Below are 18,253 nucleotides of genomic sequence, written 5' to 3' on the forward strand. Positions count from 1 at the left end.
CTTTAGATTGCCTTTGGGAACCTCAGATCGGAGGCCAGGCAGCTGGATTTCATTGATACTTCTCCCTGCGGCCACAGCCTGGCCCAGCAACACGGTGCACACAACGCTTTGACTTTCAGACCATAAAGCGAGGGTCTCTCACAGGGAAGCTGTCTCAGATACAGTCTGTGTGTTCTACAGTGATTTCAGTGTTGATTGGAGAAGAAACTTTCCTCTATTCCTCCTTTTATTTTCTTAGGCTGACAACACAACTGCCAACAGAGCCTTTACAAAACAGGACATTGCCTGAAACAATAATATTAGGTGTTTCTCTTACAATGCATTTATGTAGGAAGGATCTGGATATGCAAGGAAATATAATTAGAACATAATTTTAAGAACTCAGCAGAACCCAATAAATCTCAGAAATGGCTAGCATATGGGGGGTGGTGGGAGGGAGGCTCAAGAGAGAGGGGATATATGTATGCTTATGACTGACTCACATTGTTGTCCAGCAAAAACCAACAGAACATTGTAAAGCAATCATCCTCCAATTAAAATAGAATGGATGACCACAATGAGATACCATCTCATGCCGGTCAGAATGGCTGCTATCAAAAAGTCTACAAACAATAAATGCTGGGGAGGGTACGGAAAAGAGGGAACCGTCTTACACTGTTGGTGGGAATGCAAACTAGTACAGCTACTATGGAGAATAGTGTGGAGATTCATTAAAAAAAACTGGATTCATGTTGATATATGGCAAAACCAATACAATATTGTAAAGTTAAAAAAAAAAACAACTGGAAATAAAACTGCCATATGACCCAGCAATCCCACTGCTGGGCATACACACCGAGGAAACCAGAATTGAAAGAGACATGTGTACCCCAATGTTCATCGCAGCACTGTTTACAATAGCCAGGACATGGAAGCAACCTAGATGTCCATCAGCAGACGAATGGATAAGAAAGCAGTGGTACATATACACAATGAAATATTACTCGGCCATTAAAAAGAATGCATTTGAATCAGTTCTAATGAGGTGGCTGAAACTGGAGCCTATTACACAGAGTGAATTAAGTCAGAAAGAAAAACACCAGTACAGCATATTAACGCATATATATGGAATTTAGAAAGATGGTAATGATGACCCTATATTCAAGACAGCAAAAGAGGCACAGATGTAAAGAACAGACTTTTGGACTCTGTGGGAGAAGGCGAGGGTGGGATGATTTGAGAGACTAGCATTGAAACATGTATAGTAACATATGTGAAATAAATCACCAGGGTGCTCAGGGCTGGTGCACTGGGACGACCCTGAGGGGTGGGATGGGGAGGGAGGTGGGGGGAGTTCAGGATAGGGAGGGGGACACATGTACACCCGTGGCTGATTCATGTCAATGTGTGGCAAAACCCTCTATAATATTATAAAGTAATTAGCCTTCAATTAAAATAAATTAATTCAAAAAATAGAATGAGTGATCAACAAGGACCTACTGTATAGCACAGGGAACTCTGCTGAATTTTACATAATAATGTAAATGGGAACAGAATTTGAAAAATGAGACCTGTATATGTATAACCGAATAATTTTGCTGTACACCTGAAACTACCACAACATTGTAATCAACTCTATTCTAATATAAAATAAAAAGTTAAAAAAAAAAGAAATGGCTAGCACAATCCAGTGTCCTGTCAATAAAACTGGGGCCCCACTGGGGACTTCCCTGGTGATCCAGGGGCTAAGACTCTACACTCCCAATACATGGGGTCTGAGTTCGATCCTTGGTCAGGGAACTAGAGCCCCTACACTGCAACTAAGACCTAGTGTAGCCAAATTAATTAATTAATAAAAAAAACTGGGACCCGTTTAATGCAACTAGAAAGGGAATAACTCCTGGGGACAGGCCTGCGAAGAGGGGCTCCTGGAGCCTTTCCCTTGACCTGGTGCAGAAGCTCCCCCAGGGTCCTAGCCATACAACACTAATGCGATGTCAGCAGCGCCACAGCCAAGGACGGAGCGGGAGTGTGGAGGGACGAGCCACCCTCATACCACGGACCTGGGGAGCCCATCCACCCCGCAGAGGCAGGAGAGAGAACAGACTGAGTCTGTGGCATCAGTGGCCCAAGCTTTGCATCCCCCTCCACTGTTTGCTCAGGGCTTGGATACTCATGACCACCTTCCTGAACCTCTGCTTCCTCGCTTTCAATCAGGAGGTGATACAGTGTCACGTCCCAGGTCATTCTGAGGCTCCAGTGAGCAATGCCACGAAAGGCTTCATTTTAAATACTGGGGGCAGCAGCATCTGTGGGTCCATCAGGTGAAAGGCATCAAAAAAATACCCCAAGGGGTGCTGCCTGTGCTTGGGCTGAATGGTGTCTCCCCCACAAAATTCACATCCAGTGGGAACCCCACACATGACCTTATTTGGAAATGGGGTCTTTGCAGATTAATCTGTTCATATGAGGTCATAGTGGACTAGGGTGGGCCCTGAATTCTGTGACTGGTGTCCTTGTAAGAAGCCCGGTGGGGATACAGACACACACAGAGGGAGAAGGACACGTGACCACGGGAGTGGAAATGGACGTGATGCAACGACCGACCGAGGAGGGTCCAGGACCACCTGCAGCAGCCCCCCCATGCACCCCCTGCCCATACAGGAGGCAAGGAGGGATTCTTCCCAAGAACCTTGGGAGGGAGTTTGGTCCTACCCTCTTGATTTAGGACTTCCGGCCTCCTGGGCTATGAGAGGTTTCTGTTGTTGTAAGTCCCTCAGTTTGTGGAGTTGTTACAGCAGCTGCAAAGGGGTTGGCCAGCCCCAACAACCTGATGATGGATACCGACGTCTCTGGGGACACACCTTCGCCCCCTGGCCTCCCGCACAAGTAAGAGCTTCAGGATGACAGCAGGTGGGGCTGAGGCTCAGTCGCAGACTTCCAGATCGGTTTCCAGAACAGCATGGACTTTGTTCTACTTACAGTGTCTGCACCAGTGCTTGGCACACAGTAGAACCTGCAGGCTTATGGAATGAATGAAAAAGTGAGTGTGGAGAACAAAATAAATGAATATTCAGTTCAGTTCAGTCGCTCAGTCGTCTCCAACTCTTTGCGAACCCTTGGACTGCAGCACACCAGGCCTCCTTATCCATCACCAACTCCCTTTGGCATGCAGGAGTTTACTCAAACTCATGTCCATTGAGTCGGTGATGCCATCCAACCATCTCATCCTCTGTCGTCCGCTTATCCTCCCGCCTTCAATCTTTCCCAGCATCAGGGTCTTTTCCAATGAGGCACTTCTTCGCATCAGGTGGCCAAAGTATTGGAGCTTCAGCTTTAGCATCAGTCCTTCCAATGAATATTCAGGATTGATTTCCTTTAGGATGGACTGGTTGGATCTCCTTGCAGCCCCAGGGACTCTCAAGAGCCTTCTCCGACACCACAGGTCAAAAGCATCAGTTCTTTGCTGATATCCAAATGGAGGGCAACAGGCTAAATAGTCTATAAACAAAATGACTGCAAATGTCAAAAAAGGCCATGAAGGAATTCATAGGATGCTAACACAAAATAATGGAAAGACGTAGGACAGGATTGCAGGTTGACCTGTTGAGCAAACTAAGAAACAGAGAGGTTAATCAACTTTCCCAAGGATACACAGCCATCCTATCCTCCAACTCAGGCAGAATTACCAGTCTACATGCAAAACCTAATTATTACAGGCTTCAGATTTTATCATCTCCCCCATCTCCCATGCAAAAACAAACAAACAAACAAACAAAAAACAAAGCCAGATCCTTAAAACTCACTTCAATTTTGAGAAGTTGTTTGGTTCAAATGGAGGGAACTGATTTTCCATTGCCAGAGTGATGGATTAGTAAAGTATTTTTAGTCATTTTCTCTATTAAATATGTGCTTGGATTTTTTTCAAAAAAAGTTTTACAATACCTCAATAATTTTTAAATGGTTTTTAAAATTATTATTCTTAATATTTATGTTTATTTATTTGGCTGTGCTGGACATTTTGGCATGCAGGATCTTTTTTTAAGTGGCAGCATATCAACACTTAGTTGCGGGCATGTGGGATCTAGTTCCCTGACCAGGAATCGAACCCAGGGCCCCATGCTTTAGGAGTGCCGAGTCTTAGCCACTGGACCACCAGGGAAGCCCCAACACTTCAATAATTCACACAGTTATAAGTTCTAAGCCAGAAAGTCAGCACAGGAGTTAACAGTAACTTACTAAGTTGATAGAGTAAAAATTTAGATTAAACATCACAATGTCTCACACTTGCTCCCTTGCGTTAGAACCTACATTCTTACTTTTTCATACGTTTCAATATTCAACGGCCAGCAAGTGCAGTCTTTGGATGAGGGAAAGAATAATTAATACCTTTCCAGCTCCCTACTTGCATTGCCACTAGTCTGACCCAATAAAATCAAATTACAGCTCTTCTCATTTTGCTTTATGTATTCTTCAGGTTTGAAGTATAGATAAGTATTATTTCACTAGCAGTAACAGCACTTGGCATAATTACAACTTAATATTTTTGGTACCTTGCAGTGCGATTCCGATCAACCTTTAAGATTAAGATTGTACTCGGTAAACTTTCTCAAATAATTATAATAGATTTTAAGAGGCAAAATGAATGATTGAATACAATTCTTGCCTACAATACGTCTAGGATGTATGAAAGCAGTATGAACTCTTTAGGAAATGGTGTTAATCTTGAACAAATTACTTTGTGGGTTATTAGATGCTCCTGGGACCCCCACCACTCCATTTGTGTTATCAGCAAATTTTCGATTGATTCTCTCTGGGAACATTAACCACAATGAAATGGTCTGGACGAGGATATTAGTAAAATCTCTTTATTAAAAAAGGAAAAGGGTAATTGCATTCTCTGTCAGGTCATTTAAATCACTCGTTGTTTGCAGGTCCTTGTAGCTGCCTGAAATGTGCTCAGATCTTTGGAGAACCAGTTGAAGACGAACAAGCATGAGCTGGTAGTAAAGATTTCAGAGTGTCTGCTGGACACTATTGAGAACAGTATGTGGTTCCTTAAAAACTATAACTAGAACTACCACATGAGTCAGCAATCCTACTCCTGGGCATATACCCAGAGGAAACTATAATTCAAAAAGACACCTGCACCTCAATGTTCACTGAAGCACTATTTACAACAACGAGGACTTGGAAGCAACCTAAATGTCCATCAACAGAGAAATGGATAAAGAAAATGTGGTACATAAATACAATGGAATATTATGCAGTCATAAAAAAGAACAATATTGAGTCATTTGCAGAGATGGACCCAGAGACTGTCATATAAAGTAAGTCCGAAAGAGAAAAGCAAATATCATATATTAATGCATATATGTGGAATCTAGAAAAATGGTACAAATGATTTTATTTGCAAAGGAGAAATAGAGACATGGACATAGAGAACAAACATGTAGATCCCAAGGGGAGAAGATAGGGTGGGATGAATTGAGAGATTGGGACTGACATATATACACTATCGATGCTATGTATAAAATAGATAACTAATGAGAACCTACTGTTTAGCACAGGGAACTCTACTCAATGCTCTATGTGACCTAAGTGGGAAGGAAACCCTAAAAAGTGGGGATATATGTATACGTGCATCATCGACTTAATGGACATGAGTTTGAGCAAACTCCGGGAGATAGTAAAGGACAGGGGAGCCTGGTGTGCTGTAGTCGGTGGGATCGCAAAGAGTCAGGCACGGCTGAACGACTGAACAACAGCAGAGCTGATTCGCTTTGCTGTACAGTAGAAACTAACAACACAGTAAAGCGACTATACTCCAATAAAAATTAATTAAAAAAAAAGAGTGTCTGCTAGATGGTTGAAGAGCTGTTACTTTGTGGACAAAATCTGCTGGAACACCCCCAGACCACAGCCTTCGCCCCCAGCCCCCCATCTTGCCAGCACCTGGAGAATGATTTCTAAACTCACCTGAGCATCCGCAGCTCCTCACCGAGGCCAGCAGTGAGTCAGGCCCGAGTTTGGGGGAGCAAGGGTGGACGGTCTGTGTCGGCACTACTGGTATCTGAGGTCGGAATCTTTATTGTGGGGGCCGTTTGTGCGCTGTGGGATGTTTAGAAGCGTCCCTGTCCTCTACCCGCTAGATGCCAGCAGCACCTGACCCCTCCACCCAGATGCCACACTGTGACAACCAGGAGTCTCCAAACATCTCCAAATGTTCCCTGGGGGGCAGGATCACCATGCCCCCTACCAGAGCCATTATGCTAGCTCAGTGGGGCCAACTTTGGGGTTGTATGCCAGAGAAGCAAATAAAACTACAGGCTGCCTGGTTAAATCTGGGCTTCAGATAAAACACTGAACACTTTTTCAGTGAAAGTGCTGTGTTTTGTCACTCAGTCATGTCCGACTCTTTGTGACCCCTTGGACTGTAGCCCTCCAGGCTCCTCTGTCCATGGTGATTCTCCAGGCAAGAAAACTGGAGTGGGTTGCTGTGCCCTCCTCCAGGGAATCTTCCCAACCCAGGGATCGAACTCAGGTCTCCTGCATTGCAGGTGGATTCTTTGTCTAAGCCATTCAGTGTAAGTTCTTCCCAAATATTACAAGGGCCATCCTAGGCATCCTGTATTTTATCTAGCAATGTTGGGTAAACGTGGGGAGAAACAGGACACTGAAATGAGCCCCTTTATGAAGCCAAAGCAGTCATCAATTCTGAAACAATCTAATGATTAGAGATGATTTCCAGAACATGGGTTAGTCCTGATCTATCTCTTAGCACCTGTGCTAACTGAATGCAATAAAATGTTTGTGAGGGGAGTGAGTGACGTATGCCCCTTTCAGGCTGTCCGGAAGAATAATTTGATTTTATAAAAATGCTACTGCTAAATATTTACTTACATTTCTATACTGTTTACTAATTTGTGCACACAAGTGAATGGGGTTCACTGATTTTTATTCTTTGAGTCCAGACTACTTTTTAAAAAGATAGTTATTGGAAAATAACTTTGAGTGCCCTTTTTCTATTTAAAACTAAAACATAACAAACTATGTTTGTGTTTTAAGGTAAAACAATATAGAAATGTATAAAGTGAAAAGTAAAAATCCTTCTCCCACTATCTCTGATGCCCTAGTCCCATTTCTGGAGGTAATCACTACCAACAATTTCCATCTTTTTCTTTCTCTTTTTTGAAGAGGAGGGTGGCTCACCATGCAGTTTGTGAGACCTTAGGTCCCCAACCAGGGATTGAACCCGGGCCCTCAGCAGTGAAAGCACCATGTCCTAACTATTGGATCACCATGGAATTCCCAGAAATTTCTAATAAATTATTCTGTGTTCTACCAGAAATCTTCTATGTATAATCAAGCAAGAAAACACACCTGCCCTTCCATGTGGGCAGCCTCTGAGCTGCTTCCCAGTGACCCAGAGTCCTGGCATTCATGCGTGGGCTATCTTTGACCCTTGAGCGTGGGCAAGATTCTGCCCAGTAATGCAGCTGAGTCAAGGGCCATCAATTCCATGATTAGACCACAAAAGATTATGAGGCGTGTCTTGTTAGCAGACTATGTGCCTTCTCAGCCCTTGATCTTTGAGGAAGCAATCTGCTCTGTTGGGGAGGTCCTCCTGCACGGAGCTGAGGCCCACAGACCTCAGCACTGGAGGCACTGAGTTCTGTCAACCAATACATGAGTCTAGAAGTGGATTTTTCCCTGGTTGAACCTTTCCATAAAACCTCAGCCCTAAATGACGCCTTGATTGCAACCTTGTGCAAACCCCATGTGGACAACCCCGCCGAGGAATGCCCAGATTCCTGACCCACAGAAACCGTGATGATAAATGGAGGTTGTCTTAAGCTGTGAAGTTTTCGGTGGTTACATAGCAATAGGTAACTGATCACTAGGTAATCGTTCTTTTACATAAATGGGGTCTTATCCTCCAAGCTGTTTTCTTAATTTATTAAAAAAAATTTTGTCTGCTTTGGGTCTTTGCTGTGGCACACAGGCTTTCTCCAGTTTCCGCACGCAGGCTTGGTTTCCCAGAAGCATGTGGGATCTAAGTTCCCCCACCAGGGATCAAACCTCCATCCCCTGCATTGGAAGGCGGATTCTTTTGGGGCAGGGGAAGAAGGCAGATTCTTAACCACTGGGCTGCCAAGGAAATCCCCCACCCCCACCCCCAAGCTGTTTTGAGTGCTCTGAGAAATAAGGAGAAAGAATTGATCTAAAAGGAGAAACATCGGGACAAGGAGTAAGGAGTCAGAGTTGATGGTTTCTTGATCACTAAGTATCAGGGGTATCACTGTGGAATCGGTGATGGATCCGGTACAGCGGTACTCATGTTTAACTGCACTTTTTATGAAACAATAACTTGTTGCCCTCAAGGTGTGGGGGGACATGAAGTGAGTGTCAAGTTACAACCTAATGTTTAGGAATAAGTGCAAAAAGGCAATTAAAACCAGAGAAGGGCCCAAAGCGAGACCTTCAGCTCTGAGTCAGAAACCTGGGAATGATAAAAATTTCTTCGAGCTTTGTGCTCTGTGGTTTCCTTAGCTTCTATGGAGCCATTACTGTGGCGGCTAACATGTGGGGTCACGCATTGGAGTAAAATGAAACGCCACAAACATCTTGGTGTCAATAACTTTAGACACGGAGTAATTTCCCCCTGCTTATTGACATTTTTACTATAGGTTTTTTTGATAGTATGTGCTCAAGATTTTTAAAGAGCACTTTTACAGGGGTTCTCAAGTGCCAATGGTCACAGTTTCCTGGCAAAGTGTCAGAATGGCTGGAGCCGAGCCTTTAAACCTGAGTTTCAACCTATCCTAACCCTACTTTTGCTAGTAACACAGAGTTTTAATTTATGGGGAGAAACCAAGCCCTCCAAAACATCAAGGCTCAATCTGTCTCACAAGCCAACAACATGTTCCTGAAGCACACTGGCTGCCACTCCAGCCCCTCAAAAGCAATTACCCACCACTTTGTATAATCAGTGCATTTCAGCCAGGTTGACCATAAGGCAATTTCTTTATAGAAACCATTGATTTTTATGCTCTGATCATAAAAGAACTCCCAGGAAAGGATCCCCCAAGAGGGCAAGTTGTACTTTTTGAAGGCTAATTTTTACTTACTGAGATACAGCATTGTTTTTAACACGTGTAAATAAGATTTTCACCTAAGACTAGCCACCTTGCTCAATTCTGCCACCAATGGAAAACTTTTTATGCCCAGAGAGTATTTAGAAGAGGAGTCAATAAAATTTTTCTATAAAACTGTGTGTGTGTGCTCAATCGTGCCTAACTCTGCAACCTCATGGACTGTAGCCCTCCAGGCTCCTCTGTCTATAGGATTTTCCAGGCAAGAATACTGGAGTGGGTTGCCATTTCCTACCCCAGGGCATCTTCCCGACCCAGGGATCAAACCCTCATCTCTTGTGTTTCCTGTTTTGGCGGGTGGATTCTTTACCACTGAGCCACCTAGATCAGATAGCATTTTAGGTTTAGTAGGACATAGGGTCTCTGTTGGGCTTCCCCAGGTGGCTCAGTGGGTAAAGAATCCATCTACAAAGCAGGAGACTCGGGTTCGATCCCTGGGTCAGGAAGATCCCCTAGAGGAGGGTGTGGCAACACACTCCAGTATTTTTGCCTGGAGAATCCCAAGGATAGAGGAGCCTGATGGGCTATAGTCAATAAAATGGCAAAGAGTCGGACACGACTGAAGTGACTGAACATGCACTCACGCACATGGTACCAGTTGAAACTGTCTGAATGTGTTACTGAGGTGTGAAAGCAACTCTAGACTATATGAGTGGTTGTGTTTCATTAAAACTTTATAGACACATTTGAATTTCGTATAATTCCCACATGTCATGAAATACTATTCTTCTTTTGATTTTTTTCAACCATTAAAATATGTGAAAACTATCCAATGGTTCTCCAGTCAGAAAAACAGGTGGAGGCCAGATTTAGTCCATAGGATAGAGTCTGCCAGCCTGTCTAGATGGTGCATTTTGTTCTCCCAGCTTCCAAAACTCTCTGTTCTGGGTCTTGACATTTTCAACATCTTTTAGAGTTGGATTGCACAGTTACTTATTTGCGGAAGATGCAGACATCGAAAGGATTGCTTTTATTCATTCATTTATTTAGACTTAAAAAAAACATCCCAAACCAGTCAATCCTAAAGGAAGTCAACCCTGAATATTCATTGGAAGGACTGATGCTGAAGCTGAAGCTCCAATACTTTGGCCACCTGATGTGAAGAGCTGACTCATTGAAAAAGACCCTGATGCTGAGAAAGATTGAAGGCGGGGGAGGAGAAGGGGATGACAGAGGATGAAATGGCTGGATGACATCATCAACTCAATGGACATGAATCTGAGCAAACTCCGGGAGATAGTGAAGGACAGGGGAGTCTGCAGTCCATGGGGTCCCAAAGAGTTGGACACGACTTAGCGACTAAAGAGCGATAACACCACCTCCTGCTGTGCAGCCTGCTTTATAACAGGTCACGGAACAGTACCAGTATGTGGCCCAGGAGCTGGGGACCCCTGTTCTAGACGCCTCTCCTGACTCCATGTCACAGTGGAGTAAAGAGTGTTTAGCTATAGTCTACTTCTAGGTCTTTAAGAAGGATACTCAGAGGTATACCAGATAAAAGGTAAATGTAATGAGCAGTATAAAAATTCTCTGTTTTATCAAACCAGTTTCTGCCATCCTCGAGAGGATAGAAAAATGGAAAGTACTACAATTTGACTTCTCGGAAATGTTTAGCCTCAGGTTGATATCATTCATAGGGCCCGGAGAATTCAATCTTTCTGCATGTGGTAAAATATATGTAACATAAAATTTGCCATTTAAAAAATATTTATATTTGGCTGTGCTGGGTTTTTGCTGCTGTGCAGGCTTCTCAGGTGCAGAGACTGGGGGTTACTCTTCGCTGAGGAGCTCGGGTGTCACTGAGGTGGCTTCTCTCGCAGCAGAGCACAGTCTCTAGGCACTTGGGCTTCAGCAGCCGCGGCTTGTGGGCTCTGGAGCGCAGGCTCAGTGGCTGTGGGGCACAGGCTTAGCTGCTCTGCAGCACGTGGGGTCTTCCCGGACCAGGGGTCAAACCCGTGTCCCCTGCATCGGCAGACCAATCCTTATCCGCTCTTTACTACCAGCGAAGTTCCCATTTTAACCTTTTTTTAATTTCATTTTGACCATTCTAAAGTGTATGATTCAGTGACATTCCTTTCCCAGGGTTTATAACCATCACCATTTCAGAACTTTATTATTACCTTAAACAGAACTCAGTCTTTATATTCCAATTTTTAAAAATGGCCAAAAAGAACACCGACACAAGAGAAAGCCGATCCAGCTGGTTGACTCCCTTTTAAACACCATAACTGTTAGTCACTGAGTCATGTCCAGCTCTGTGGTCTGCCGGGGCTGTAGCCTGCCAGGCTTCTCTGTCCACGGAATCCTCCAGGGAAGAATAGTGGAGTGGATAGCCATTCCGTTTTCCAGGGATCTTCCCAACCCAGGGATCAAATTTGGGTCTCCAGCATTTCAGGTAGATGCTTTACCGTCTGAGCCATCAGGGAAGCCCAAACACTGTGATAGGAAACCTATTAATATATTCACACCAGAACTCTGGAAGCATTCGCATAAGTAGGTAAAGGGTTTTCAGATGTTAATGATCTAAGATGGTGTGTCTTAGAAGTAGAATTTGAATCCGTCATTCCTAATTTCTTACTCCTGATCACATTCTACTGTCTTGCCCAGTGGGATAAAAAATTAAAATTTGTATTAAAACTTATAAATTCAAGATGGACCCTGTATCAACATCTCCTCTCAGGGAATAATTATTTAAAAGTGAATCTATGTGGAATCACTGTTGTCAACTTTAGCATTTTTCCTTTCTAATTATAGTTCAAAGAGCATCATTTTTTCAACATGTTTTCAAGTGTTCCCCCCTTGAAATTGTAAAGAGACTGATATAATAAATATGTTTTGCTTAGTGGAGTGGTTGGCAAAATATAAATGAAAGCATTTGACAGGCAAAGTCTTTTTTCCTATTAATCCGTGGCTTGAAGCCTTTGAAATAACTTGATCAGTGGTGGGTATTGTGTGAAATGGTGACCCCCAAATGCCTGTCAGTTTGCTGGCATGCGATTTTTCAACAGCACAGTGTAATTATGGTGGGCTTTATTGACATCATAAATATGAGAGCACAGGTGGTATCCATTTCCACTTGTTTAATTGAAGAAATGAAAGATCCTGTAATATGGAGTTGACATGGAGAATTTGTCAAGCCACAATAAAATTTTGCAATAGCTGTGACCTTGGGGTCAGAAAAGGACTGATCAAGAGGAAAAAATTTTTATGATGTAGAAGTGACTGTATCGACCTATTTTATTCTTAGCTGTGAAGACAGGGAGAGAATGAACTCCTTCTTACCACCATCTGTTCTAAAGCTGAGTGGTAAAATCTATACAAATATTGTCTGACATCATATGCTATCATTAAATAATAAAATATAGTCAGTTTTTATTTCAAGAATGCTAAGAAGAAAAGCAAAAAGTCCTGGAATTCTATTAGATAGCCCTTGGAAGCTGATGTCAGTGTGCCCAACACTAAGACATGAAGAAAAAGCATCAGTGATTTTTTTCGCAACAATACATGAGACCATATACAGATAACTTTTCCCCCATACCACTCAACATATAAATATCAAAATAACATTTAATTTAGGGGCAAAACATAAAATGTTGTGCCAATTCTCAGGCTCTCTTCTACATTTTAATTTTATATTGGATTATGGGCTTCCCAGGTGGCTCAGAGGTCAAGAATCCACTTGCCACTGCAGGAGATGCAAGAGATCCTGGTGTTTGGGCAGATCCCCTGAAGAAGGAAATGGCAACCTACTCCAGTGTTCTTGTCTGGAAAAGGTCCATGGACAGAGAAGCCTGGAGGGCAACAGTCCGTGGGGTCCGCAAAGAGTCAGACACACACACTTTATATTGGACTATAGTTGATTTACAGTGTTAGTTTCAAGTGTAACCAATGATTTTTTTAATCTTTATTTTTTTTTAATAAGCTGATTGCTTTCAATCAACAAATTGAAAGACAAAACTTTGTGTCTTCTATTCATGGCCTCGTAACTATGGCAAGAATTAAATAATAGATAGCAAAGAAACCTTTGGTGTGTCTTTAAACGTAATTCAAAAAAAAGAGAAATGTAATTCATGTTGGGGAAACTCAAATTTAAACTCAGATAATAAAATGTGTTATACAGGGGTACCATTTTTCTCCTCCTCGTCCATAAACCAGAACTTTCAGGATGGTGTCAAAATTTCTGTATGTTCTCAGCAGATTTGAAGCATTGGGTTTTCTAATCCCAGAAGGTCACAGTTCCCTGGCTCATAGTTTCCACAAGAACACTGAGGAAATCTGAGGCTCATTTAAAAAAACATAATGGCTTTCTGAGATAGAATTCATATATCATACAATTCACCCTCTTAAAGTATGCAATTGAATGGTTTTTTGTATATTCAGAGTTGTGCAATTATCTGGTTCCAGAACATTTTCATCACCCCTTAAAGAAAGCCCATGCCCATTCATCCCCCACCCAACCCTAGGCAAACATTAATCTACTTTCTGTCTCTAAGGGTTTGTCTATTATGGTCATCTTATATAAGTGCTCCAGTACTCTTGCCTGGGAAGTCTCACGGACGGAGGAGCCTGGTAGGCTGCAGTCCATGGGGTCGCTAAGAGTCGGACACGACTGAGCGACTTCCCTTTCACTTTTCACTTCATGCATTGGAGAAGGAAATGGCAACCCACTCCAGTGTTTTTGCCTGGAGAATCCCAGGGATGGCAGAGCCTGGTGGGCTGCCGTTTATGGGGTCGCACAGAGTCGGACACGACTGAAGCGACTTAGCAGCAGCAGCATATAAGTACAAGATGACTCATGTAAGTGCAGGCTTCCCAGGTGATGCTAGTTTGGTAAAGAGCCGGTTTACCAACATAGGAGACACAAGAGACGCAGTTTTGATCCCTGGATCAGGAAGATCAGGAGGGCATGACAACCCACTCCAGTATTCTTTCCTGGAGAATTCCATGGATAAAGGAGCCCAGCAGGCTACAGTTTATAGGGTCACAAAGAGTCGGAGACGACTGAAACGACTTAGCACATAGCACATATAACACAGTCAGACAACCTGTGTCTCTTTGTGACTGGCTTCTTTCACTTAGTATAATGGTTTCAAAAAGGCCCTCTTGGTGTAACAGGTATGAGTGATTTCATTTCTTTTTGAAAAAAAAAAAAAAACAAACAAAACTATTTTTCAATAGGTAATCAAGACATAAATTATTTTTAATTAAAGTTATTAATTAATTATTTAGGCCACACTGTGAAGCATGCAGGATCTTAGTTTCTCAACCAGGGATCAAACCTGTGCCCCCTGTACTGCGAGTGCAGAGCTTAACCACTGGACCACCAGGGAAGTCCCAGTACTTAATCCCTTTTTATGGCCAAATAATATTCCATTGTATGGATAGACCATTTTAACTATTTCTAAGTATATCCATTCATTAGTTTAGGGACATTTGAATTGTTTGCATTTGGGGTCATTATGGGTTTCCCTGGTAGCTCAGCTGGTAAAGAATCCACCTGCGATACAGGAGGATTGTTGTATGGCTTCTGTTTAGTTGCTCAGTTGTCCGAATCTTTGCCACCCCATGAATCGTAGCCTGCCAGGCTCCTCTGTCTGTGGGATTCTCCAGACAAGAATACCGGAGTGGGTAGCAATTCCTTTTCCAGAGGATTTTCCTGACCCAGAGATCGAACCTGGGTCTCTCGCATTGCAGGCAGATTCTTTACAGTGTGAGCCATCTTCCAAAAGGAAGCCCCTTTTGTGTACTAGAATCTGGTTAATTTAGGGAAAATTGAGTTGAAAGGAGAATGGTGGAGCCATTTCAACTCGTTTTCATAGCCTACCTGGTCCCAAAATACTATCAGCCAGGAATATCAGTTAAAGTATTTTGCAACCTGTTTTAGTGATGGTTATCAATGGAATGCAGCCATCCATAATTTCCCATTTGTTATTTCCTTTTTTTAAAAGTAATTATTCATTTGGCTGCACAGGATGTTAGTTTCAGTATGCAGGATTTTCACTGTGGCATATGGGATCTAGATCCCTAATCGGGGATTGAACCCAGGTCCCCTTCATTGGGAACCCAGAGTCTTAGCCACTGGACCACCAAGGAAGTCTCTCCCAGCTGTTACTTCATAAGGAGGAGTACACTATGTCCCTTAGGAGTTTAAAATAAAAAAGGGTGAGGAGTCATGTTTATTTACATTTTACATGCACTTCAATAACTCTTCTAAGACCACTACAGTCAGCTAAGTTAGGACTAGAAAGAACTTGAAAAAGCCCTAAGATACAAATCTGTTTATCTCCTCTCAATACATGTGGCAGCCTCTTTGCACCCCAAGTGAGCAAAATGTCCCCCCTTTCAGCAATGTCACCTTTTAGAAGTTGATGTTATTCATGATTATCGAACGATTCACTCAGCAAACACCAGCTCTTGGCCAGTTGCTATCTTGTGTGCTAAGTCACTTCAGTCATGTCCAACTCTGCAACCCTATGGACTGTAGCCCACCAAGCTCCTCTGTCCGTTGGATTCTCCAGGCAAGAATACTGGAGTGGGTTGCCGTGCCCTCCTCCAGGGGATATTCCCAACCCAGGGATGGAACCCGCGTCTCTTATGTCTCCTGCATTGGCAAGTGGGTTCTTTACCACTAGCACCACCTGGGAAGCCCAGTTGTCACATTAGCCATGGGAGAAATCTGACATGAACAAGCTTTCCAAAATTGTCCATCCAGAAGAGACCAACACACACACAGATAAATAGAGAGCCTTTCCCTCACAGGTTCATCTGTCCCTTGGGTCTGCCCAAACCTTTTATTTGACAGATAAGGAAAATGAAGCTCAGTGAGTCTTGACTGACACAGCTAATTAATGGCAAAAGTGAAATTTTGACCAGATAGCTTGACTTTTAGTTTCTAGAATTCATTTATTTTCTCATTTAGACAACTGTGTGATAAAACAGCTAAGGTTGAGAGAACTCTGGCCGATGTGTGTTGGAATTAAGCACACTGAGAAATATCCATGGTCCTTTTACAATTAAAAATAAAAATGGCTTGTTGTTGAGTTTTTCTCTTTCATCTTTTAGTATTTGGCCAACATGTGAACAACACAGACAGGATATTGAGTGCTGAGCAAATTCATAAAGCAAACACAGAACAGAGCCCAGGATTTGGACCCAGAGGAAGGAAAGCGTAGAGCTGCATGTGGAAGTTGGCTTTTCCCAAACACTCGTACTCTTAGCTTGGAGTAATTTGAACTCTGTTGTTGTCTACTCGTGTCCCACTTTCAGTTTATGCCTAACATAAACTGTGATGAACCTGGCCCATGATAGCCCTCCAGAGAGAGGGGCCCTTCCCTGTGTTGTCCCAGGAGTAACCCTCTGGTGGGGCAGGCTGGGGGGCAACTGTATTCTCCTCCCCAAAGGGACACCTGTGCTCCGAGTGCTGAAAAGCTTCTTCTTTCACTCTTCTTCCCTCAACACGTTCTCTTTGGTACAGCACAGGGCAGGCGTGCAGAGTGCAGAAAGGATGCATAGCATGGACCAGACACCAATGACAGGCACACCTTGGGGATATCATGGCTCAGTTCCATGCAAGAAAAAACAAGTGTTTTGGTTTCCTGGTGGCTCAGAGGGTAAAGCGTCTGCCTACAATGCAGGAGATGGGTTTGATTCCTGGGTGGGGAAGATCATCTGGAGAAGGAAATGGCAACCCACTCCAGTACTCTTGCCTGGAAAATCCCATGGATGGAGAAGCCTGGTAGGCTACAGTCCCTGGGGTTGCAAAGAGTCGGACACGACTGAGCAACTTCACTTCAGCCTGGATGAAAATTAGAAATCCTAGCTGCTAGACCACCAAGGGCTAGAGGCTGGAAGCAAAGTTGCCCTGGTATTTGCCTTGTTTTTTCTATTTGCCTTGCCATGTTTGGTTTCCTAGTGCATATTTCTTGTTTAGTTGCTAAGTCGTGTCCAATCTTTGTGACCCTCTGGACTGTAACCCACCAGGCTCCTCTGTCCATGGGATTTCCCAGGCAAGAATACTAGAGTGGGTTACCATTTTCTTCTTCAGGAGATCTTCTTGATGCAGGGATCAAACCCGGGTCTCCTAAATTGCAGGTGAGCCACCAGACTGAGCCACCAAGGAAGCCACCACCCCATATATTTTTTTCAGATTCTTTCCCCTTATTGGCTGGTCTCATTTTAGATGGAGGAATGGAGAGCCAGACTAGTAATTGAGTTGTCAGTATTTCAGCTCCTGGGAAGGATGTGTAATCACTGGACCAACTTTACAAAAGTTATTTTGTTGAATAAATAAAAGGTGGTTTTGTAATTCATTAAAATAATTGTCATTCCCCACCCCCCCCAGCAATTAGTACGTGTGAAGTTGATTGCTACAGGCTTTGCCTGTCACCCCTTTGTGACGTGCTCCTCAATGGCCTGACAGCTGGCATGCTCCAGGGAGGTGATGGGTGTGGCCTCACACCATTTTCTTTAGCCAGACACGCAAGCAATTTCAATGCTGACCTTTGTTCACTCACCCTCGACTTCTACATCAAGTTGTGAGGCTAGGCGTTTCCTGTCTTTGCTTCTGTTCATATCCATCCAAAGTGTATTGACAAGTCAATTCTATTGTTAAGAATGGAATTGCTATAAAAACGGAAGAGATGAATTCTTTATGTAACAAGGTGGGGGGTGTCCCAATTTCATTATTAACATCAAACAATTCCACTCTTTCAGGCTTGTGTTTCAAAGCAGCACGTCTTATGAAAAGCCTATTATGTCCTGGTGAAGTTGACTATACTTGCTTAATCTTAGGTAACTTTCAGCTAAAATTAATCTGCTAAAATATGAAAAAATGCAAATGAAAATTTAAAATTTTACTCCCCCAGTGAGGCTCAAATGAAAAATGCATACAAATTATTTTTAAAACTCTTTTTCCCCCCTTTAGAATAGACTAAGAATGCCAGGTCATTCTTTTGGAAAGATCAAGGTATGTGCTTGTAAAGACAAAGAGTGGAAAGGAATAAGAAAAAAAATTTTTAACTTTATTTAAGCAGTGGGAATGCAGGTACTTTATTTTTCTTTCTACCATTGTTTGGGAAATTAAAAAATAACAAAAGAGGGAATTGCCTGGAGGTCCAGTG

Source organism: Bubalus bubalis, chromosome 24, assembly GCF_019923935.1.
Source record: "Bubalus bubalis isolate 160015118507 breed Murrah chromosome 24, NDDB_SH_1, whole genome shotgun sequence".
In the NCBI taxonomy this organism is placed as follows: Eukaryota; Metazoa; Chordata; class Mammalia; order Artiodactyla; family Bovidae; genus Bubalus; species Bubalus bubalis.